The 25,025-nt window shown below is 39.4% G+C and overlaps 1 protein-coding gene across 9 annotated transcripts in view; it reads right to left on the bottom strand.

The window, feature by feature from the left end:
- The window catches only part of LOC137479290 (potassium/sodium hyperpolarization-activated cyclic nucleotide-gated channel 2-like), a 278,557-nt gene that overhangs the window by 38,488 nt on the left and 215,044 nt on the right, over nucleotides 1–25,025 (bottom strand). For 2 of the 9 annotated variants that reach the window (XR_011002129.1, XR_011002130.1), the window contains exon 2: nucleotides 4,088–4,252. The exons of 4 other annotated variants lie outside the window; for them this stretch is intronic. The gene's annotated coding sequence lies outside the window, so the exon portion shown is untranslated. The remainder of the gene's footprint in view (nucleotides 1–4,087; nucleotides 4,253–25,025) is intronic. 3 more of the 9 variants (XR_011002127.1, XR_011002126.1, XR_011002128.1) reach the window with 2 other exon arrangements.

Raw genomic sequence — 25,025 nt, 5'->3', positions numbered from 1 at the left:
CTTGCTGTATTACATTGAGGAAATCATTCTAAAGTTTCCTATACAGCATGCAAATTCTCAGTTCTAAGGAGTTTAGTAAATGACAGGAATTTAAGGAAGATCAGCTGCAGTAAATCTACTGAACCTTTTACCCTGATTGAACCCAACACACTACTTGTATTTTAAGATCTTCAGTCCATGGATCATATTGTTAAGCATATTAGAGCAAAGCAGATAGAACCAGCTATTGATAATTATAAATTAAATGGATTTATATGCCATAAAGTTATACCCTAGTATAGAGATCTGCACCAAAATTGTAAGAACAAAGGAAATTCATTAACTAGTCTATTGTTTATCCCCATGGAGTCACAGCATCTAGAAAATTTTGCCACTTACTGGATCATAAACTTACATTCCAAAGGATATAGTGTTAGCTCATGGCTGGAGAAAGCAGCTCCTATTCTGTCCTGTGTGCCCACTTAGCATCAACCGTTAATAAACAGCCAGAAGTGTCAGAAATACTGCTACATGTTTCATGGCCTGTGTGAAGAAATATGGTCCTATTAAAAAAGGTGGGACTAAAAAGCACTAAGATCTAGAGAGAATGGGACTGGCAGCTTGGAAAAGCCCCAGGCTGAGTTGCTCCAAGCCAGGCCCTCATAAAACTGCTCTGACCTGAGCTGCTCAGAGAATAACCTGCACTGGGCACAGATGTGCTGTTAAAGATGGAGTCCCAGATGTACCCAGCCAGTTTTAGAGCAGGTCTTTAAGTTCTTCTGTATGGTAAATTTAAATTGAAATTTAAAAGTTTACATATTGCTGCTCCAGAAACCTGTAGTAAAATAGAAGTCTTCCAATAGAAACAAAGAAAATGAGAACGAAGTTAATGTATCCAGAATATTAAATAAAATAATGTATCTTCTTTTCCTAGTCAACACTAAGAAATAAATATAAACTCTATGGTCTTAAGTGCCTGAAATGGTAACAAATCTGATCATAACCAGAAAGACTGCTAAACTCAAATGTGTTTCTTCCCCACCCACCCACTTCACCCACTCTCGCCATTTCCCATTTTCTACATGCACTCTGTATTTGCCACCTTGTAATTGAATCCTTCAAAAACAGGGGAAAAGGACCTTTTTCCCCCCCTAAAAAAAGAAAAAAATAGAAGTCTTTGGTACTTGATTTGCCCCATTTTCCTCAATTCCAAAAAAAGGTGTTTGTACCCATCAAATGACACATTCCTAAAAAGCTTAGCAAGAGCTACAGTCCTGACTGGCCTCAGTGAATGAAATCCTCAAAGAATAGAACCGTTCTGGAAAAAAAACCAACCAAACCACAAAAAATCTCGAGACTCCCACAAAACAGCAATAAAAAACCCTAAAAACTAACAAACAAAAATATCCACAGCAACTTAGACTCCACTGGCTGTGGGACAGCAGCAGCCATATTAATCTGGCATTCCTTCATAAAAATTGACTTTAATTCCTCTGGTAATGTGTCTCAGCACATGGCTTTCTAAAGAACAGACCAATTTGTTTTAGCTAAACATATACCATTATGCTCCTGGCAAACTTGCAATGAGCTCCTTATAAGATAAGACCACAGTAGTCTTACACATTACAGAAAAGTACTCCTCCTCTCAGGTTAATCCTCTAAACTATGCAAAAGGCTGCTCCTAGTCCTACTAACAGGAACAGCACAGAAGTTGGTTGGAGTGACCTTAACCTTGCACCTCTATTATTCAGAATTCTCTAGTTTCATTGACATTCAGCCTCAATGGTGCATGATTGGACTGCATTTTAAATTTTATGAGAATAACGTAGGGCTTTCTAAAGATATTTTTATATATAAAAACACACAAAAAATGATACACTATCTACAAAATTGTATATTATTTTAATGCTCTACATCTTTAAATTACTAGTGTGTTCTCAAACTTCTTAGTACTTTAACAAGGTATTTTGGATGGGAATAATAGAAATTGCTAAACAAGAAATCAGATACTTCTTATTTGAGATTTCCTGAAAAGCCCCAAATGACTGAAATGAAGGACAGCAGAAGAAACTAAAGACAAGGAAAGCAAGAAAGCCTGTTGAATCAATAATAGACTGTTTCACTCAGAAGTACTCTGAAGAGACTGCTCTTGGGTCATGAGCCTGGGCAGGTTTTTGAACACCCTGCTCTTTGGAGAATTTAGCCTTTTGGCTTTCCCTGTTCTGTGTAAAAGTTATCTTGCTGCCAAGACTGTAAGATGGTATCTCAATCAATATCTGCTTTAAATATTTCTGGAAGGCACTCTGCTCTAGTTGACAACAATCTAATTTTTTTTTCCTTTTTTGTGCTAATTTTTGCCATAATTTACTTGCTATTGAATGTTTCATAGGCAAAAAATATTCATTGAAGGTTAGTATTCTGGTATGAAAGTATTCTGGTATTCTCTTATTAAAAAAATTTTCCGAAACATTTTCATAGCATCTAGAAATTAGTTAGGAGCAACTTACTTTTCTTATCAGTAAGGATTACCTTTTCAAATGCAACTTCTACATATAAAATGTAACAAACTGTTTTAACAGAAGTATAAATACAATCCTTTTGATAAATAAAAAAGCTATTTGTTATTTACAACCCTAACAACCCAGACTGATATCAGTCCTTGTTCAGGCTGGCAAAATGTAAAATTTAGTCTGGTTTTAAATAGTTAAAGATTTAATTTCTTTTTTTTCCCAAAGTGGAAGAACACCTCTGTTCTTATAAAAGGAAAAGGAAGCTATTTAGCAAGTCCACATTCCACCAAGAAGCACAGGCTTACTCTTCATCTGGAAGAGGTGGATGACAACAAAAGTTGTGTAATTTGTCCTGGATTAATTAATGGAAGAGAAAGGCCAATGGTCTTTTGCTAATCCCAGGAACATAGTCAGCATCAACATTTTATTGTTTTTATTACTTTAAAACATGTCTCTGATTAAACACACTTATTTTTAATCCTATCTTCAGATAGCTGGAAAGCTTTAGGTCATGATTTAGTAATGCATTTAAACTGGTGAGTCCTAAGGTATTCAGCATGACTGTTTAAACATCCTTAAAATGAAACATATACTTTCCTGTACCAGAAGGCTTTCCAGCATCTGTTCCTCAGTGCTCTTTACAGATTAAGGTCCTCTTTTGCAATATTTTCAAGTAATTGTAAAGCAATCATCAATGAAGACTCATTTAAAATTGGCACATTCTATGTTAATAGTTAATGTGGGATGCATAAACACATCTATGTCTATATTCTCAATCTATTCTCCCTTTTTTTTTGTCAATATTGTTTCTGTGTGCCATTTTCATGGCAGAGAACTGCTGAGCTACAAGAAAATGAAGGGAACAAATAATGACTGCAGTAAAAATGAGGGTAAGTTGCTAAAATGGGGCTACTCTGAGCATTTGCAGGTTTAATATAGCTAGTAGCACTTCAAAAAACATTTGTCAGTATTTGAAGCTTAGCGTGCTGCCCGTCCTGTGCTGTCCAAGGAAAGCAAGCTGCTCCAGGGACTCTGGGACCATCCATTTATTTTAGGCCACAGTCAACTATTTCCTCCAAAAACATCCTTTCTGCAGAGTTACAGCCTTGGTTTAAAACCTCAGCCTCAAAAGTACCTGAATACAAGTCACATTTACATCTTTAAGAAGGGACCAAAGCAGGATGGTTTCAAACAGTGCTACTAAACCTGAAGCCACACAGGACTTAGGTTTTGTTAGTTTACTGCACTTTGTTACCACTGAAAATGGAGCTTCTTCACCCTGTTTTGGGACCTGTAGAAAGAACTCAGATGCACAGGCAAGTGGGATTTCTCCACCTGTATTATAAGTCTCACTTTATCATCCTTTTTAACTGGTGCTCTCAATTAGTGCTTATTGTTCAAATTCATAGTTTATACAACCTCTGAGGTGCTGGTTAAAAATAAATGTCTCTAGCAAAGATTTTGGTAGATGGACATCGTGCAAGTGGCTCCAGAATCATCCTCTCATTTCAGCTGGTTAGTGAAATGAGTGACTACTTCACCATATTGACAAAAAATCAAAAAAATTTAGGTTCCTTAGAACACAGGATTAGGCTCACTGCTCAGTCACTGATCCCTCTTCTTAGGTTTAGAATCACAATTATCCTGCAGGCAGGCTCTCCATTACATGGGAGAGGCCAACATCTCCACCAGGAAAGGACAGTGCTGGTACAGAAGCAGATGGCTCCTGTTTGACCAAGAGAGATGTGATTCAGCACCTGTCCCTGGGCAGAAGAAACTCATTTGGCAGAGGGCTGCAGCAGAGCCTTGAACAGGCTTGTAAAGGCACCCTCCTGTCAGAGAGCAGCTCCTCTGCAATGCAGCTGATCTCCAAGGGTGCATACTGGTGCCAAATTGCCTAAGGCCAGATTCATAGCTAAGATTCAGTGTGCATTTGCTTGATTTATTTTGTTTTCCATTACATTCTTGCTGGTCTTTTTTTTCCAGACAGAAGCCTATGATTTTAATGGGATATGCCTTGTTAAATACTGTTTAACACTCTGAATGCACCCATAGGATCTATTTTGCCCATTCTAAAGTGATGCTATAAAGCCTTTAAATCCATATCTTGATTATTAAAAGAAATTTTAAAATGCTTTCTTTACTTAATGGATTACAGATTAAGTAGGTGGTCCAGGTTAATAGCTAATATGCATCTATAACCATTTTCTTCAAGTGAGCTGTTATATCCTTTCAGTCATGTCTCCAACATGGAAGTGCTCTAAAGAAAGATATAAGTACAGGAGTCCTCATGATGCTGGACTACTTGAAGAATGCAGGTTTGGAATTAGATGATCTTTAAGGTCCCTTTAAGGACCAGTTAGAGGCATACCATTTCACAGGCTGCTGGGAGCCCATTAGGATACTGTACAGAATCGCTCACACAGATGTGACAAGGATTCATATCTCTAAACAGTGTTGTTGCACATTAAATCACTGTGGAGGTACAGCCTATCGATCATTATTGGAGGATATCTATAGTTCTTGTCTAGTTCACTGGAGGATGTGTCTCCTATGCAAAAGCCCTTTGTGTGGCTGTTAATTTTGAGTATATGAGAAATACTGAGTGTTGCTGCAGGTGTTCACAGAACTCATTCCTCAAATCTGCTCCCCAGCAAAGGAATAACTGCAGATATAACTCCCCCCTCCCCCCCCCTTTTCTTGCCAACAGTGAAAGCAAATCAAGGCACACTTGTCTCAAGCATTTGTCAGTGTTATGTGAAGTTCTTAAGTTGAAACTTAACTTGTTTCAAGATTTTTATGTAGTAACAACAATGGCCATTTTATTGTTAATCACCAAAAATAATAAAGGCTATAAGTCATACAAAACACGCTCTACAATCATCAGAGATGTTTTTCCAAGCTAACTAAAACCACTTATGGGAAAAAAAAAATGACATTTCCATGATGGTGTCCTTTGAAAAGGCATCTGGAATTACTCTACAAAGAATAATAAAATATTTTAGTAATATTTTTACATCAGATGTCAAAAATCACATGTAAAAACAGTGGCAGAGAACACTTATGTTGTACATTTGAAAACAAACACTTCAACAAGCACAGAAGGCCTTGGAATTAGATGCTCTCATTTCAAGGCTGACTGTGAATGAAATCCTTGGTTTGCTCCTTGCTTGTAAGAAACATTTATGTTTCTGTTCTGAATGTATTTTGGTTTCCTTCACTTCTGGTTTTCTCTGTCCACAATGTGCAGGTGGACTTATTACCCATTTTGTGCTAGGTCAGTAAAAGCCTGAATCCACAATGTACTCCAAGAGCTTCACTGCCTTCTGCAAATGCCTCGGTGTCATGTCAGCATTAAAACCACCACAGGATGTGAAACTCATCTATGTGAAACAACAAATCCAAACTGTTATTTTTACTTTTTATTCACCATATTTTACTGCCTGAAAACTCTCCCTATGCTTCTACTAAAATTTGGGATTTTGAAAATACTACCTATTAATAATAGCATATTAATAAACACCAATACAAACCAAGACTAAACATTTCAAATAGCCTAATAAAAAAACCCAAACCAAAACCAACCCTTCCAAACAGTGATCTACTTAGAAAGATTAGTCCAAGTCGTAGAAATGCAGAAGATACAGGCAAGGGTATAAAAAGGATTTCCTGGTAGAGATCACTTTTCAATCACTTACAACAAAACTGAGGCATCCAACCACCTGAAGTTACTTTTTTAAATGCAAAGGTCATAAATAGCATCTGTCTCTCATATTCTCATATATAAAATAGAGTTAATGACACTGTTTAGAGTTTGCAAAGAGTCTGAGATTGAGAGAAAAAGCTCTTTTTAGGTGCCAGTCAGAGCCAGGCATGCTGCTAAGGAACCAAAGCACCCACCATTTACTGCACATTCTTGTTTAAAGACACAGGTGGAACCATAACCTTATTCCACTGACAGTCTTCCCTCTTCAACAAGGAACTGCAGATATGGGGAGCAATGTCATTTCTACTCCCAACAACAATACCCATCCATGAAACAGAAGGGACTGCATGTAACTTTTGTGCAACACAGGCTCTCCATGGGATGCACAGAAGTTAAGAGATGAGTGTTATACAGGGATACAGGTTAGGAGTGAAAGGATCTTTGACTTTTATAGATGGTAGGTTATCACTGGTTAAGCAGCATGGCCTAATCTTTGAACCCTGAGCACCAAGAGAAATTAATATTATTTGTCAGACAGAAGTTGTTTTCTCAATACTCCCTCTGTGCAGTATTAAAAGGTTCTCCATAGGACAAGTTCAGGATATTCCCTTAGGTTCATGTATATCCACAGATTTAAAAAAAGGGGATCATTATAATGTATGTCTCTGTAGCAAGGATGATATTCTCTGAATAAATCCAGTGAGATTAAAGCTGTGCCATAAGGGAATGTGACTCCCAGTGTTTCTCTTACTGCAAACTGGGGACAGCATAGCACAAGTTCTGCCGGATTACTGTGCTAGCTGTGTTCTGGCAAATTATCCAACAACGCAACAGAAATTGAGAAGTAATGCACACCACATAAGGTGTATGTGAGAGTGCACGCTCAAACTATTTGTCAAGAATTATAAAAATCTACAGAACATAATTAAAAGGTTTTAAATATTATAGCTTGAAAGAATATACTGAAAATGTGTTATGGTTTGTAATGGGTCAAAGCATTATTTTAGCAAAACCACAAATTATTTCTAAAAATGGGTAACATGTATCATTAGTAATAACCACAATTCCACATATGGATTGAACTCTTTCAGCCAGAGGATCACAGTGTTTTCTTGTCTCTATTCATGGCACAAACTCCGTGTCTGAATAAGTGGGCTTCCATTCTGAAAAACACTGAAAAAATAATTGGTTGCAGGGCTCACGCTTGTTTTCAATTGTACCAATTGCTTTTGTGCATGACATCAGCTAAGCCGTTAGCTTCTCTGCATTTTCCTGAGCACATGCTTGTGCTCTTAAGAACTCCTTATAACATGCCAGAATTTTCAAGTTGTTGCAAAACAAGTAATAATCTAAGTTAAAAATAATAAAACAGGTAAAGGCAGACCACAGGCCCTGTGATGACCTCCTGACACGTTGAAACTGAAAGAATTGTGAGGAGAGCTCTTTTATCAACATCACCAAGAAGTAAAGTAAAAATTTGGAAAAGGGGAAAAATGGGGAAAAGGGAGGGAAAAAAGAATTAACAATTCTCTCAGATGTAATCTACTCTTAATTATTTCTTAAACTTACTTCTCTGAAGTTAGTCAAAGTGGAAAGCATAGAACCACCACTGTCCTAGTAAAGGCTGTTTCACTGACAGGGAGCAAAGTTTCTCCCAGCATTTAATCAAGTGAAGTGTAATTTGCTGTGACAAAGATACACGCTTCTAACAAAACAGAGAATAATGAAAACTATGCCAATGAGATTTGTAATAGTACAAATTAATAATAATTCTTACTCCCCCAAACATATTTATGTTTATGTCAGATTAATTACAAAATATGATAACCAGTTCTAAATGAATACAACAAGGAATGAGAATCGGCATAGCAAGAGCTCCCTCCCAGCACTTCCAGATCAAACAGATGCAGGACCAGACTTCCATAAGAGCCCAGGGGCTTAATGTTCAAGGGCTCAGCACCCTCAGTTGTGGATGGACAGATTTTTCAATATGCCAAGGTCATATTTAGACACTTTGATGATTTCAAGGAGCAGCTGCCCCTCATTGCCCTGGCAGCGCCACAGAGATCAGGATCTGCTCACACACGCACAACACTGAGCCCTTGGGTTGAATATGATCACTTTGTGTTGGTGCCTAAACTGGGGATAAGCTTTTGAAGGAAGTCTGGCTCACAACGTGGATAATGACTTTTCTTTTAAAAATCTGCTCCATAGAGTATTCTTTGGATTTCTGACAAGAATCTCCTTTCTCATCTAAATCCAGACAGACCAAGTGGGTGACCTGCTGTGCATAGTTACATGGAAGCTGAAAGCTTATTGCTCCATCTGAAGTATGTACTGGACAAGAATCTTAACTATGAGTGAATACAAGTTGTAGTTTTTCCTCTTCATTTATGGTAAAATTCTCAGGCCTCCCTGTCCTTCTAGAAGGGGTTATGTGGCACCACATGTGGCACTCACTTGACAGCCTGTACAAATGAGCTTTGTGATATTGTATTGCTGCATTACTACCACCACCAAACACTCCAATGGACATTGAGTTCTAACAAGTAGCAAAGAACACCGAGATAGGTTTACATGCACAAAGACTTATTAGTAGGGTCCATAACTAATGGCATACTCTAATAGTGCAAATTATTTTGGTGATAAAATTAGAAGAACAGAACAAAGAGAAATGACAAATTGGATCTCTGTCCAGTAACCAGCTGGGGGAAGGTGAGTACCCCACACTGGGCACCCCCATCAACCCATCTCCCACAGCAGCTATCTTGATTTCATCAGGACCTGATCCAACTCCCAACAGGTTGCTTCTGCTTATGACACTGCTTGCACTGACAGAAGCAGGTGTTAACTGGGGCAGCTGCTGCTCAGCAGCTGGTTTGTCACCTCTACACATGTGTGTCATTGGGTCACCTGCTGTAAACCAAGAGCTACCACCAACTGCCAGAAAAAAGAGGTGGCCAGTGAGACAAGTCTCTCATTGGTAGTGATCTGTTCCCATGAGAACTGTACACTGTACAATTCTGAATTTGTAGACACATCTGAAGTGCCATTCAGAGCAACGATTCAGTGAAAAAGGACCCTTTGTTCATTTCTTCCTTTTACCAGACACTATGGAAAAGGCAACATTGAAGTACTATGAAAATAGTGTATACTAATGTCTGCTACATCAAGAAATTCACCCTTTTTTAATAACTATATAAATTCAGGTATCTGTAACAAATAATAAAAATTGCTGATTCTCAGAGAATGCTTTACACAGTTATTTGCTGTGAAATCACAGGAAGCTCAGATATGTCCAATGGGTAATTCACTGTGGAAAAGATGCTGAGTCCTCTGGGAGCACACAGAGAGGGTAGGGAAAACCAGGTATCACTTGAAAACATGTGAAACAGGCACCTGTTTCTGAATTTTTTTGGAAATACTGTTTGACTTGCAGGAAAGCCAGCTTGTCAGAGCATAAAACAAGGGGTCTGTACTCCCTGGCTTAGAAAGACAGCCCCTATCCAAAGAGTTTACAAATGCAGTAGAAGTTTTGCTGCTTTTGTACAGTAGCTGGCTACAACAGAGTGCAAGTCAATAACTTGTGCTCCTCAGCAAAGTTGAAAAAAAAGAGTACATTTCCCTGCCATGTCACAGAGTATGTCATGATGTACTTTCCTCACTCCTCCACTCTTATTTCCTGACAGTGGTAAAACTCAGAGATTAAGCAGTATTCCCTCCCACTCTCCTGTTAAGGATGCTTTAAGCTTTAACTTCTCAACAGACTGCCCCTGTTTCTCCTTCCTTTTTGCTCCCTGTGTAGGTGAGAAAAAGCTTTTGCAGACATGCACTCCCCAGGTTACACATCTTTTCCCTCATAGAGGAACCAGGCACCAGCTTCTTTCAAGGGCTTCTACTGCATTTGTCCTGCTAAACAGGACAGGCAAAACCAACCCCCTTGTCCTCCAAGACAGCCACACATTGAGCACTTCATCCCACTGAACAGGTTAAATCCAACAGGCATAAAGACACTGGCATTAAGCCAGAGGTAGGAGGAATTCATGAGGAAGGAACAGTTAGTCCTCACCTCAGTAAGGAAGCTCTGGTTCAGGAACAATTCACTTCTGAAGACATCCCCTGCAAATCCCCAAAGCCCTTACCTCAATCTCTTGGCCCCTTTCTGCTCTCCCTTCCACATGGCCACTTCCAGCATACTCTCCTGGAAAACAGGGTCAATGCAGAGGTGGCTCCACAAACTGCCCTGGACTGAAAGCACTTCTGAAGCTCAGCCTTTGTGGTTCAGCAATTTCCATGGCAATGAGTTCTGTCTTCTCAGGGAGGGGGAGCCTCCCTCTTCCTCAGCAAAGCTCCTGGCTGAGGGCACAGTCCCATGCCCACCTCAACATCCCACAGCAATCCCATAGCAGTCCCATAGCAATCCCATAGCAATCCCATAGCAACGTCTACCCCTCAGCCAGTTCCAGCCTTCTTCCCATACCTGCCATGCCCATTAAAATCACTAAAAACTGAAGGCAGAGAAGTAACTTTTTCTTATTTTCAGCTCAAGGGAACCACATCTTGCTGCCCTCAATGAGATTGAAGGAAAAGGAAAGGAGAGCCAGCCCCCGGGAAAGTGGGGGCAAATAAGGCACAAGACACTGTGCCACCCAGGGTGCACACCAGAAGCCTGCATTGGCAGCCTCAACAGACCACAGGCCTGCTGGCACAGACTCGTGCATGATTTGCAGAAAGATACCCTTTATCTATTTGCCTTCAGTCCTCTTCATTAAAATAACACAGCACATCACTGTGCAGCTCCAGACAGGTCAGACTCTCAGCATGAGGAATCAGTTAGGAATGTCCAAAAACCAGGAATTATACTGGGCTATAATCCTTCTCAAAGTTTCTCAATCTTCTTCCAAAAAGCCCATCATATTTTTTTTCAGAAGTAGTGAGGCAGGTGTGACAGCAGGCCTGCTACACTAACAGAGATGAAAACCAAGGTTTCCACTGCAAGTAATTCAGCCATCATCAGCATAAAAGATTTTTTTTTCATCTTGTTGTAATGTCTTCAAATTACCTTAACACACCAACTGGCATGACAATGTTCTAAAATTACCATAACTGTTACTATAAAAATGCTAGAAGATATTACTTCTCTCTTTCATGTTTTTTTTTTTTTTAGCCCAAATAAAATGGAAAGCTGCAAAATATAGTGTTAGAGAAAAAGGGCAAACAAGCAACTGAAGGTTGACAAAAAATGTTAATATCTCAAATTACTAAATCTTATTTTCATTTCTCTAAGTTTGTTAAATACATATTTCTTCTAATTGGTGCTAAGTACTTAGGCAATATAATCTACCTATTTGGCCGGGGAGAGCCCTACCTGTGATACAAAGAAAAAACATTTTAATCTCTGCTCCAGCCATACAGAGTCATAACAACAACTGACATCTGTGGTGCTCCACTACATTTATCCCAGCACAAGTGAGTCTAGACCCTGACCCTTGAATCATTCACAGAGAATCTAATGCAGCCCTTATTACTCCTGAGAATAGATACATGTTAGTAAAGTGGGCACTTGGAATAATGCAAAGTGCCTCTTCAATAATGCTGTTTGTGAAGTTGCACTGTGTTTTGTTCATAATGGACAGCTTCAACCCTGGTTCGGCACTGGGCAAGAGTTCTTAGAGAATGCAACAAAGATCCATAGAGTAGCTATGTTACTGCAACAATTAAAATCACTTTGAAGAAGAGAAAATGTCCAGATGGAAAAGATGAGACAGCAACAATTACACAGTGACAGTGGTTTGTGAAAGATACCCGAAACAGAAAGAGATCTCTACAGAACAGATGGAATTTATGTTGACAATGCTTTTAAGAAAACCTATCAGAAATAACCCTTTGTCCTAGGACCAAAATGTTTTCCAGGACCATTACCTCTTCCAGGCTCCTCATCCCCTTCATTTTTAATTAGCTTTTTCCTAGCTGCACTCGGTTCCATTTCCGCTGTAATAGCCATCTTTACTGCTATCCTCCTACCAAAAACGTTAGCAAGCAATCAGAGCTCTTGGGACAGGGACTTGGATTACAAAGGCACAAAGAAGCAGATTTACAGGGCAGGCTTCCGCCTTTGGGCAGTAAGCTGGTCTGAGTAGCAGGGTCTAGTCTAAATGGAGCAACAGACACATCTGCCCACTCCTAGATATGTGCCTAAAGGTAAAAGCAGAAGCAGCTCAGAGTAGCAATGAGGCCAACACTTGAAGACATTGTTTTAAAAGCAAGCATAACTCCACAAGCAGAACCCAAGTCACCAGAGACACAAGATCAGATTTTTTTATACTTCTGTAGCACCTTTCATTTTTATAAATTAATTCCTGGCATCTACCACTGCATCCTCGATTAGAACCTAAGCTCTAGTTTTCTCCAATAAGAATAAATGAACCTGTACTATCTCACTTCCATTATGCTCCACAATTGTTAAACTTCTCAAAGGGTTGATCCTGGGGATTTTGGCTTCATTTCCTCAAACTTCCTGAAATATTCCACAATGCTGTTGCTTTACCTCCCCAGCTACAACGGGCTCTCGCCCAAATGGATTTCTAGAATTCTTTAGCAAGAATTCTGTAGCAGCTAAGACTATCCCAATATGGTAGAAACAGACTAATTAACATCCAACAGCCATTTTTGCTGTTCTCATTGCACTTGAGCAGAAACTTGATACAAGTCACACATTTTGTGCTCTCCTCTTTCACAGATCACTCAGACCCGTTGTCACTTCTCATAAGGAGTGTAGCTGAGGCAGCCAAGAACCAACACCTTCTTTTTACCTCTGACAAAGGGCATTACAAAGCTCATCATTCCCAAATACAGTCAAGTGCACAGACCACTGCAGGCATTTCTTACTGAGCTAATGTTGCATTCATGTGCTGTTCTTCCATATGGCTTCATACTAAAGTTATTTGTAAGCACACTAACACAGACATGATCATGAAAAAAAAGCACATAGAAACTCCTAAATACTTAAACTTAGACCACTAAATCAATTCCCTCTCTGGAATTACCTTTTTTATTACATATTTCCTTGCTTTCCTTAGCCCCTACTAATCAGATGGGTTACTGAGATATGCAAAAATGATTATAACTTTCTCAAGCATTCAGTATTTTTGAATATTAACTAAAGGTTCAATTTAATTCTATTTTTATCTGAACTAGTCTGCCCATTTCTAACGCCTTGGTTATATTAAAAAAAAAATCTTTCTTATTTTAGCATTGAGATTGCAGCACACTCTCCTCCTCATTTATAAATGTTTTAAGGTCTCAACACTAGAGTTATTTCCTGTTTTCCATGTTAGTAAGGAAAGGTGCATTTCATTTTAAACTGCTTAATTAATACACATTTTGTAAAATATTTGGCAGCAGTAACTTCCCCAAAATGATGATCTTGCAATTATACATCTTAAGTTGTAATGACAGAAGACCAATTTGGTTGCTGCAAAATTAACATCAGCATCAAACAGCTGTCTCCCTGAGCCTGTTTATTCTTTTCTACTGATCTAGAATTCTTATCAAGAGCATGATAAATTATTAAGATGTATGAAAACAAAGACTCCTCCTTGAGTGATACTACAAAGGCATACTTCTAATGCTAAAATTCTTATTATTATCAAAGCAATTGAAAGAAGCAGGAAGATGAAGTAAGGTCATGTATAAGATTCATTTCTGAAAGATGTGTACTTAAGGTCCTCCAAGTAAAGAAGAGAGCCAGCCAAGGGAGAAAGCTGAATCTACGGCATTTCACCCCAACACTCTTTCCATTTTCCATTCAGATAGTGACTCTGGAAAATGCTGAAGAAAAAAAGTTATGGTCCAATATTCTGTTGGCAAAGTACAGTCACTGGCATTTATTTTGTCATCATAATAGCCCTTGGCAGGCTATCCTTCCCAGCAATACAACAAACATTTTAAATGCCTTTTCAGCTAAGCAGCTTGGAGAGCTGTACAAAAATAAACCACAAGTAAGCAGTTTCAAACCAAGAGTTAAAGCAACAATAACTGCTACTTAATTCCTACTCATTTCCAGTTCCCATTGTCACAGCACAAAGACAGAAGCCAGTCAGGATTCATTGCTTAGGTACAGTGAACAAAACTTACTGCATAACTCTCAACTAAGACCATAGAACAGTTTGGGTTGGAAGGGACCTTAAAAGTCATCTGGTTCCAATACCCCTGCCATGGGTAGACACACCTTCCTCTAGATAAAGTCGCTTAAAGCCCTATCCACTGTAGCCTTCAACACTTACAGAGTGAAGTGTTCCAGTGCCTCACCACCCTCAAAGCAAAGAATTTCTTCCTAGAGTCTAATATAAACATAGAGTCTAATATAAACCTTCCTAGAATCTAATATAAACCCTTTCAGTTTTATGCCATTCCCCCTTGTCCTAGCCCTGCACGCCCCTGTAAAAAGTTCCTCTTTCATAGTCTCTCCTTTAGGTACTCAAAGGGTATCTAAGGTCTGTCGCCCTGATTTCTTAGGATTTTCTAAAGCCTTCTGAGTTTACATTCTTGTAGAGAACTTTCTCACGCAACTTTCTGTAAACAACCTATTGTTTTGCATTCTTTCATAGAGGCGGAGAAATTTGCAAGACTGGTAGTTTGTCCAGTGTCCTTGGAGAGGTGGCACGTTCACATTCCAATCCACTGGCACCTTTTGAGAACTATGAATGATTGGAGTCAGAAGAAATAAATTAGTCTCTTCATCGTGACCAGAGCTGTGGTGCATCGCTTTTCCTTGTGTCCTCTGGTGACAAAGGTCCCTCCAGAGCCTTCTCTTCTCCAGGCTGAATGCTCCCAGCACATCTTCACAGGAAAGGTGCTCCAGCCCTCTGAGTATCTTCATGGTCTCCCCTCTGGTCTCACTTCAACATCTCTATGTCCTTTCTGTGTTTCCAGCCCCAGAGCTGGACACAGCACTGCAGGCTGGGTCTCACCAGAGCAGAGGAGCAGAGTCCCCTCCCTGCCCTGCACTGCTGTGGATGCAGCCCAGGGCACAGTTGGCTTTCTGGGCTGCAAGTGCACGATGATAACAAATTTTACTGAAGAGATACATTTGCTTAGTGAAATAGAGTTGATAAGTTTTTGGGATGAGAGAACAGTGACTGAACACAAATAGTAATTTGCTGATGAAAAGGCCTTACAGATTGCTTGCAAACAAAAGGTTCTGATCACCAAACTAGTGTGTACTGAAGTTGCATCAACAGCAAGTTTTCATCCCAGAGGGTTTTCTCAACTTTCCTTTTGTACTTCAATCTTCTTCTAGGACATTGTGCATATATGATCATTTTTATATAGGTTCAAATCATACCTTTTTCAACAACATTCTCAAATTGCTCATATTGAGGAGAGATCCCTTGCTGTGGACTGTAGGAAAAGTGTTCTCATGGAGAGAAAACAAGGAGAGAGGAGACCCTGAAGTGCTCATTTAAAAGAACTAGTAGCTTGGAATGAAAGAGGGTTTTTTTCCCCTAGCACTACACCTGGATCTTGGATCAGTCACAGCCTCAGTCTCTCTCCTTCTGAGTCTCACTCTAACATTTGATAAGCCTTCAAGACCCCCACAAAGAATATTTTCTCCAGACCACAAGAATCTCATCTGTCATCTTCCTACTGCTTTAATGGGGATAGGACTCTACCATAAATGCATGTGACCCCCAGAAGGAGCAAAGGAAATTAAATTTAGAGAGAGTTCACCTGCTATGTACTAAATAAATGTACAAGCCTAGGCCATATTGCTCACCAGAACACGTTCTCAAATGACACACTCTAAAGCAGCAGATAACACTGATCACAGAAGCACAGACTTTGCCCTTCAGTTGTGAATTAATGCCCCTACCAGACATAGAATAGTTCTGAGAAATAATGTGTTCTTTAGGGTAAAATATGCAAGATTAGAGAACTAAAGCTGAGTCATTGGACACCCTGTCTAGTCCTAGCCCCACATTACATAATTGTCTCACTAGCTAATTTCCAGTTCAAACGTAAATTTACCTTCTTGTTTAGTATTGAGGTGACAGTCCACCTGCAACACCCACTAACAGAAAAGCAGAGGCATAGCCAACACTGTCTCTGCTTTGCCCTCTCTAATGCAAGTCAGAGGAAATTGAGTCATATGATTGCAGGTGAAAGTACATTTCCCACTTACAAGTCATGTTGGAAGGCTGCTCCAGGCCCTTGCTCCAGGAAGATTAGAAATCTATTTCTAAATCAGTGTAAACATTCACAATTTATCCTTTTTTGGTTTTCTTATCTTTAAATTAAATGCACATAATTCTTCCAGTCTTCATGCATTTGTCATTCTCCATTATATTTCCCTCCATATACTCTCAAACAATACCCTTGCAAATATTTTCCTGCCAACCAAAATTACAAAATTTTATGCATTCCTTTCACCAGTCATTCTTCTCAATGTACAATACTGGTTTAATCTACCATTGGCAACCTAATTCTGATTGTCTAGTATTTATTTTCTTTCTCCCATCATGTATCACTGTTTGCTTCCTTTTAAATTTTGTTGGAGAATTATAAGTCCTTTCATGGTCAGACAAAGGTTGTACCAGTTGACTAGCTAAATACTGTACTTTTCTAAAATCGCTAATTTATTTAACTGATATTAAATGCCTGTTCTCTGCTACAGTTAAATAACCACGTTGAATAGCAATCTGGTTACCAGAGTTAAAAACATTTAAAATCCACTCCTGCAAATACATTTTCTTTCTCTACAAGAGAAAAAGCTACAGGAATGATTGGGCTACTTGAGAACATGTTCTACAAGCTTTGATCTTTCAAGGTGATGAGTCATTAATTCCAACTGAATTTAATAAGAGCTCAAGTTCTCTGCATATTTTAGGTTAGTGTCCCAAGCTCAGAACAAAAAACCAGTAAGAAGCTCTCAGTGAATGTATAGCAGCCATAGAGAACAGGAAGATTGAAGAGTTTACAGAAGAATAGGTAAAAAGACAGGAAAACTGGAAAAAAAAAGTTTGAACATAAATCTTTAAAAATCTGAAAACCCAGATCAGCAGCCAATGCATATGTTGAATAAATGAGCCATTTTTCTTACTCAAATAATCACAGCAGCATACATTTTGATGCCAGTTTGAAGAGATTAGAGCAGCGACAATAATATTAGATTCAGTAAACAACTACTGAACATACATTAGTATTCTGCATCTTTTATTACTTAACCCTTTGGAACATCAATTAGTTTTCAGTTTAATTGATCAAATAAAGTTGGTAGAATGACAAAACTGAGGCATTTTATTGATCATAGTTTTTAATGCAAACTGAGGACTGCTGAGGTAGCAGAACTGTCCACAATAGGTTACAGCATACAGCGATAAACTTCCCATCTCCTATCAAGCCTTCAGTCTGCTGTTCACTGCACAGTCTTTATCTTCACATGCTGACACATGTAATCTAACATTCTCACTTTGCCACAGTAGAAGCAATTGCTTGACAATTTGATTATGGTTTCCTGTCAGCTCATACACAGAATATTCTTGGAGCTTTCAAGATCTTCAAAATATTTTGATTTTACAATGATAATAATCTTGTGGGGAAAACATCATTTAAAATATTGATTTCTGATAGGCAACCTGCTCCAGATCTGCATACAGAAACTGCTCAGAACATCTAGAAGCAGATATTCTGCACATGAGAAGAGAGGCAGAAACGACAGTAATGTGCAAATAACAGAGGGAGAGGGTCGGTGGATGAAAGCAGTTACTGTCTGACAGCTGCTCTCCTCACTGTGTGAAATGAGTGGATGGTCCCAGTCTGGGCTGTGGGAGACAGGCGTCCTCCCCACAAAATTCCAGACAGTCTGAGCATAGAGGTCAAATCCTGAAAGGACACAAGGGACACCTTTACATCTAAAAATGGTTTTGGCAAATCCCGGGTGAGGTTCATGGAAATAGGGAATGGCAGAAGGTATGCTCAGTCACTGCCTTTTTAGTTGTATCCCTGAGACAATTGAGCATTGTGCAACAATTGATGCCAGTCGAGCACCTTGGGTTTGTTTTTCAGAGTAACACATGCTGTAGCTCTGTATTTGTGGGCTGCAGCCAAAGAGCTGTTGCCCAGGTCAGAGGTTGGGGCCAAAACTGAACTGGATGCCACCTCTGCATTTCCTCCGCCCTGTGGTGCCTTGGTATTAAATTGGTCCCCTCCTGGGTTATTCCATTTTATATTACATATCAAAATCCCCAGCAGCTCAAGGTGATGTCTAACACCCCACAGCAAGGTCTCAGTCAAACTCTTGGGCTTTGGCCATATCCTAGAAGCTTAGTGCTCACACAGATCTCTTGGTATAGCCAGAGATGTCAAGTGGGCTCTCTGTGCTAACAAAAGCACAAGAGCAGCTGCAACATGCTTGGTAAGCTGAGCCTACACAGTTCAGTTTGTTGACTTCAAATGAAATTTCAGTAAACGTTTTGTAACAAAAGAACACTTGCTTCCCTGAATGTCAAGTGATATAAAGGTCTGCATCCTGAGGAACAATTGTGTGAACATTTTAGAGACCAGTTTTCACCATATAGTCTGGATTCCTACCACAGACTAAAGCAAATGGAAGACAGACATCCAAAGAGTTTTACTTAGGTGGCTGTTGAACATATGTAGAATCATTATCCTAAAAGCCAAATTGTCTTGGCACAAAAAATTCAAAGTAGACCTTTTATTTGCTTAAATTATAAAGTATTATGGGTTTGGCTTTTTGGTTTGGGGGTTTCTCTTGTCTATGTTGCTGTTTTCAAGACATCAAAATATATTTTCATTTTTCTTGTTGTCATTGTCTCTGAGGTATGACAGTTACATGAAAGAGAACAAGAATAACCACATTGATGCAAGACAGAGCAGTCTTGGATATCTAGAATAAGACTGAAAAACGAGCACATTAAAATGGCAGAGACCCACTGAAAATAATCCCATTAGTGAAACTGCATGACTAACAATAATTCCTATGCACCCAGAACATATGTGCACCCCCAGAACACAATCAATCACTTCACGTGGAATACAGCCACTCAGCACTATTACATTCATACATACAAGCTGTTAGCTATCATTAATCAAAATGCTTTTAACTAATTACTTTAATTTTTAAACAACAAATTTATGAATTTGTACTAAATTACCAAATTGCCATAATATCTTATTTCATCAAAAGGTATTCAGCTAATAATTTGCACTGTGACAAATACTAGACAATCTTGGTGTGTCACAAGAAGCAAACACGTCACGTTAGACACCCCGTGCTGGTAAAACCTTCCCAAGTGTGAAGAGCTGTGACATGCTGTGAGACAGGGAAGCCTCAGAGAGCCACACGGACTCAGAAGGCTGTGTGTGGCCCACTACATCTAATGGGATCACAAGAAAACTCCAGACTGGATGAAAATACCCAAATGTAAGACATCTTCACTTGCTGTACAGGATACCACAACTCACTGAGGTTGGTTACTGTTGAACAGGGAGAGCAGCTTAGGAAACAGAAATTAGCTAGTGTAATATAAAAGAGGCTTTCTTCCCTCACACAGAAAAGTAGAGAAAGCTTCTCTCAGCCTTGTTAGAGAGATGGTTTAACCTAAGGCACAACAGTTTGAAGACAAATTATTTAGTTGTAACCAGTTTATTCCACTGTTGTGCTGTAGCCAGTCTTGCCAAGAGAGTTAAAATACCATTACTATTTCATGATAGACTTTTCATTAAAAAAAAAAATATGACAGCCTGCATGAGAAGGGAGTATGAACTACTAAAGCAGAGTACTTTGACAAATGGAGTCTCAGATTAGATTAATTGAATGTGTTGTATTTTCTAAAATGTAATTATGTATACATTTTATAACTAATGCTGACTTACACATACAAATGGAACAAAAAATAGAAAGCAGTGCTGAGTAAAATATAGCTCAGCTTTTTCAATTCATATGAAACTTTTCATCTTTAAAGTGATCAAAATTTAAACTGAAGTGCTTTTTAGATGGTATCTAAGAGCTGAAGGGGCCTCTTTTCTGTTCTAGCTTGAGTTTTTTGTGACCAATATATCATTTCTCACCAAACTGCTCATTTCACATATGCAATATCTAAGGCTGCACAGCCCAGCAGTGTAGATACGAGGCTGTGATAAAACACTTCTAGAGTAGTTTTCTTCCACAATTCTGTTTTCATTACTATGCAGATACCCTTCCCAGGAGCTGCATGGAATTCATGAATTGTGTAGCATCAAAACCACATTGCTGGCCCTTTGCAGTCAGATCTAATAGACCTTGACAATATAGAGAGATTATCAAAAAGAACAGCCTCTCATCTCTCTGGTTGACTCCCTGAAGCACATAATTTATTTTATAAATGAAGAAAATATATTTTTATAATTGCAGCAGGTGTGGAATATAGACGGCTCTTTATTTATGCTGATAATTAAAAATAAATGTCAGGCCTACCACATCCTTGATCATTTCAGTCACTTTAATGATACATGAAATATAAAATAAGTCTTCACTAAAGGTCTCTAAACAGAAAAGGCCAACACCAGTAACTAAAGAAGGATTATCATGGTGGGACAAACTTGAAAGAAGATGATATTCATCCAAAATGCAATTTACTTTGGCAGCAATTTTCTATATTTTCCCTGCAATTATGGAAGATTTGGTTTTGACTACAAACTTTTTTCTTTGAGAACCCACTCTCTTTGGTCAAAAGTCATTTAGTCCTGTTAAGTCATATGTCAATGGCTTCACCATTTACTACATAAGAAAAATTATCATGATGTCATCAACTTGTCACTTAGAGCCCTAATAGAGGGCGAGGAAATTGAAGTGTCTTGAGTGAGACATGAATTCAAAATCAATGAGTTCAGCTTCATAGAGCTGAAATGTGAACAATGAATGCACAATTATTTAAGAAGTCATATTTTATGCCAACAGTTAATATGGTTGATGTATGGTTAAACAGCTAATATGAAGGCATTTCCAGAGATTGTTTCTGAATTTTTATAGGTGATTATTAATTTTAGTTCTGGTACTTTGAACTTCAGAGACATCAAATCACTCCAAAAAAGGATAACTCTAAGAACGTAATCAGATACCACCATGACCCCTTCCCATCAAACACAGACAGCCCCTGGTATTGTAGGAGGATATGGTTGATAGCACTGTAGGAAAACCACCTCAGATTCACTCAGGCTCTAATCTGAAACCTTTTGATATATTCAATGGAAGTCAATATAACCTAAAACAAATTATTAATTATCATATCTTCATCTCTCACTTACACAAAGGTTCAATGCACCAGTTAGAGGAGAGGACACTGTTTGCTCCTCCTTTATACCTCAGAGGAAAGGCAGACATGCCCCCCTTTCCCTTGGTCTGCACAAACCAAGATGTGTCAGATGTGTCACCGCCTCCTTGGTCCCCTCACTCCCTCGAAGGCCAGCACACTCCAGCATCTCCCAGCTCCCCAACCCTGTTAGCAACTTTCCCTGGCCTCTATCAACACCAATGCTCTACTTTCGTTTACATGCACCCTGTTTCAGACTGTAAACCCTGTTAGCACAGTCTTCTGCACGTTTGCCTTTATTATTTTTCCCCTAACTCTTGTCATTTTCAAACCACGTAGCTGTAGAACAGCCCTTCTGGGGAGCACTCTTAGTAACTGCATTGGCTCACAGTGCAGATATGCAAAAATCAGGAAAAGCAGGAACACATTTATATTTTAAAGCTATTGTTCTCTGCATAGTTTAACAAATCACTTCCCTCTATTGGCAGCCATTTATGCCACAGGAAAAAAAAAAGCATCTCTCAAATCATAGCAATGCTGACTTTTTTGCTTTACCACTGTGCTCTCATATTCTTACAAGGTAAAATTAGTATAAGTGGCAGCATGTTTTCACAAGGCACAGCAATGAAGCTGTCATATCAGGAAAGCTGGTTCGTCTCACTAAAAAAAGTTACAGAGAACACAAGTCACAGAAGGCTTTTGCTGAGAAACCATCTGCTTTAACTATCAGACCATTTCCTGCTCACTATCTTATATTACTGCAGGGTAAGGAGGATTTCTCCCTCTGTCAAGCAATATCCTTGCACAAGAGCCTGAACTCTAGACAGTTTAGATATATGTGCTTCCAACATCCATGATTTACAAAACAATCTTAAAGACTGAAAAGTGTCAGAAGTGATGAGGAGAAATCCCCCCTTGGCAACAAGAGCAGGAATGACAAGCAACAGGGGGGCAGGGACCAAGCTTCAATACCTCTGCTTCAGGAGTCCTGAATTTCTCACAGCTTATCCATCCTGATAGTACCTCTGGCAGGGGACCACCAGTACAAAAGCAGTTATTAAGCTACTATTCATGCTGAGTCAAAGTGAAAAAACAAGGTAGACAAGCAAGCAAAAGCAGAAATTGCTATTTAATAGTCGTGGTACTATCAAGGACAGCTCATCTATTCTTTCCACTCTCCTTGCTGTTGAGCATCTCCCTACCACTTTTGACCTCTGCTGCAGTAACTGTTCTCCTATAAAGAATTTCCTTGGGGCGTAACAGTGTCCTCACCTAGCCTTCTTCAGTAGCCAGCATTTCATTTATGCTTTGTTTCTTAATGATCAAAATATGGCTTGGGCTTTTTTCTTTCTTAAATCCCATATCAAGTTTATGCCTTTCCATTCAGCTGATACCTCTCCAGTAGCTGGTGTGAAATGAGTTGGTGACCACTTCCCAGTTTTGGAGCAATACATCCAGTTGGCATCCATGCTTGTCACACCAGGCTGAACATTTCAGCCAAAGTCCAGTAAGCACCAGACCTCTGCAATGTTATTGTGGCAATGAGGAAGAGCTCAACCAAACAAGGCTTGTTTCCTGAATGCAGCATCTGTATTTAGCATACAGGTTTCAGTTTGCCTGGAGATATCAAGAGATGCTTGGAGAAGGGACATCTGATCATCTATTGACTGCCTCTGGTCTGCAGAAACCCCTGGTGTAAAGGCAGTAATACCAGCCATCTTGCACACTTATCACAACTAATGCTGCCTGCTGGAGCTGCTCTTGGCTGTCTGCACTTCAGTACCAGCATGCTGGGGCTTCCCTGCTGGGGAAGGGTCCTGAAGCAAAATGCTTCCACAACATGCCTGTCCCACCCTGCCATGCAGTCACTTTTATTAGTGGTGATATCTGCTCTCCTACTGTCAAATCCCCCCTTCCCACACGGGGAGCATAGAAAGGGATTTCATACTGTGTTTCCATTAAATACAAAAGCTCAGAAGTAACTCAAACTGTCAGGATTTATTCTGAATCAATTTTTCCCATAATAAATAGAAGTTCGGTTTTCTTGTGGTTAAACAAAATGAAATGCACACAGTGAAAAAAATTAAAGCTGTCAAGCCATTAGATGTCTCATTAATGTGCATAAATGTTCAGAATTTAATGGGGAAAGGTGTGAGCTTTAGTAATTAATATTAGATATTGCCAGTAAAAATTAGACTTAGTTTCAGAAAACGGGTTGACCTCTTGATCCTCCAGATCATTGCATATGAGATCCTTTTTTCATTACACAGTTAAGTGTTCACACACAACATCCTATTTCTGATGAATATAGTAGGCCAAAGGGGTATTTCTTGCAGTGATTTCCCTACAGGTTTGACAAGTGTGGAGTGGGGAAGAAGGAATTTAAGCAACTAGCTGCTGAAAAGTTGGTTTATACCATATTACTGTCATAAATTATTTTTACCTGAATATTCTGCTCTGTATTCCAGTTGTGAAAGGACAAGAATCATAATTTTATTAGACTAAGCATTTGAACTATTTAACATAAAATTTTCATACCAGGCAGTGCAATTCCTGGTCTAGTTTCCAGTAGGAGAATTAGGCAAAAATACTTTATATCTGTTCCCCAAGTGCCAATTTTTGGCTGCTGAGCATGTAGCCCACAGCAGCAGATGATGGAACAAGGGAACAAGAGGCATTATCCTCTGCTAATGCTGAAAGTAGAGCCCATGTGACTTCTCTTGCTTACTGCTAGTTTCTATTTCCAGCAGAAGGCAGCAGTCCTGTTTAATACAATGTTTGATTCAGCCCAGCTGCTGGTGGGCGGATGGCCATATCCTTCCTTCCTTATCTTTTCCATGACATGCTGTGCTCTGGAGCCCATGAGTCATGTGAGGGAAAGGCACCTGCTGGCAGTCACAACTGTGTACATCAACCCTTCACAGCCTCTGGGGCAGTGACTGGAGCAACTGGGAGCTTGTCTTTTATGTAGCTCATGGTGTGCCACACAGTGAAGGAGCACCTTTTGGAAGAGGAAAAGGGCAGCAGGCCATGAGAACTCACTAAGAACCACAGATGTGTTGAGATGTCAGAGCACCAGTACCTGGAATCACCATGACCCCAACACTGTGCACAGAGCAGCAGATCCCAGCCCAAACACTGCATCTCTGCTGTGTCCATGCAGGACAGGCAAAGCAAGAGCAGCCTCTGCTTCTCCAGCTGTCCTCATGCCTCACCTGTACTTCCAGACCTCTCTACTGCTTGCTTTGCCACAGCACTGTCACCAAGCTTCCTTCAGTTAAAGTTATGGTGATATGCAAAGTGCTTACAAAGACGGAAACTATGAAAAGCAATTAATTTGCACTGACCATTCAAACTTGAGAGCAATGCTTGAACAACCTGGCTGCTCAACCCTTCCCCTCCACTCCCCATGCCCTATTTGGTGCAGCATTAGATCATCATGAAGGGAGGGAAAATGGGACTCTGTTCATGAAAGCACAAATAAAATTGATTTTTTGTTTACCTACGAGAACATTTTAA

Source organism: Anomalospiza imberbis, chromosome 9, assembly GCF_031753505.1.
Source record: "Anomalospiza imberbis isolate Cuckoo-Finch-1a 21T00152 chromosome 9, ASM3175350v1, whole genome shotgun sequence".
Classification (NCBI taxonomy): Eukaryota; Metazoa; Chordata; class Aves; order Passeriformes; family Viduidae; genus Anomalospiza; species Anomalospiza imberbis.
Note: the sequence above shows the minus strand (reverse complement) of the source record. Positions and strands in the feature narration are given on the sequence as shown.